General features: G+C 35.9%; 1 non-coding gene across 1 annotated transcript; it reads left to right on the top strand.

Annotated features, from left to right (window-relative positions):
- The first annotated feature begins 480 nt into the window (after positions 1-480).
- Positions 481-644, top strand: LOC141414153 (U1 spliceosomal RNA). The gene has a single exon (XR_012439237.1). It is a non-coding gene; the product is annotated as a U1 spliceosomal RNA (small nuclear RNA).
- The last annotated feature ends 435 nt before the right edge of the window (positions 645-1,079 follow it).

The raw sequence follows: 1,079 nt of genomic DNA, 5'->3' as shown, positions 1-1,079 counted from the left end.
GAGCCAACAGGAGGGAAGAGGGAAAGCAGAGGGTGCGGGAGGAGGTGAACGTCAGCGAAATACATTACACACACAAACACACACACATGTGAATGAAGAAGCATTACGAAACCCAATAAGTACTGTTTTAAAAGGGTGCAGGAGGGAGGCAGTTGAGAGAATAATAGAAGGGTGAAGATGATCAAAGTACATTGTACACATCAATGGAAATATCACAATGAAACACCTTTGTACAATTAATATACACTAATTTAAAAAAGAAGAAATCATGCTAGAAGTCAGAAATGTTTTAAATAAATTATAATGAAATATATCAAAACTTGTGAAACATAGATAAAACAGTACTTAGAGAGAAGTTATGGACATATATGCACATATTGGAAAAGAAGAAAGGCTTAAAATCAAAATAAAAAATAGCAAAAGTAAACCAAGTAAATCAGAAAGAAGAAATAAAGTTCAAGAATTATCAAGAAAATCTGGATACTTAGCTGGCAGGGAAGATACCATGATCACAAAGGTGGTTTTCCCAGGGCGAGGCTTATCCATTACATTCCGGATGTGCTGACCCCTGCAATTTCCCCAAATGTGGGAAACTCGACTGCATAATTTGTGGTAGTGGGGGACTGCGTTCGCGCTCTCCCCAAAATATACATAAAAAAAAAAAAAAGAAAGCCTGGGTACTGGTGACTCATGCCTGTAATCCTAGCTACTCAGGAGGCAGAGATCAGGAAGATCGAGGTTCAAAGCCAGACTAGACAAATAGTTCGAGACACCCCATCTCGAAAAAGCCCATCACCAAAAAAAAAATAAATAAAGAATTACAAATGTCAGGAATGAAAAAGAGGACACCACTATACACTCTATAGACAATTAAAATATTATGTTATAATGATTTTTATGTCAATGAATTTGCAATTTTTGATGAAATGATTAGAATAAAAAAAATTAAAAAGCCTACCAAATCTTACAGAAGACAGTACATCTTCCCACAAAGAAAACTTCATGTCCAGATGGCTTGACTGCTAAAGTCTTCCAAATATTAAAGAAAGAAAAAACTCAAGCTTGACACCATCACTTAC

Source organism: Castor canadensis, chromosome 11, assembly GCF_047511655.1.
Source record: "Castor canadensis chromosome 11, mCasCan1.hap1v2, whole genome shotgun sequence".
In the NCBI taxonomy this organism is placed as follows: Eukaryota; Metazoa; Chordata; class Mammalia; order Rodentia; family Castoridae; genus Castor; species Castor canadensis.
This window is presented reverse-complemented; position numbering and strand designations above follow the sequence as displayed.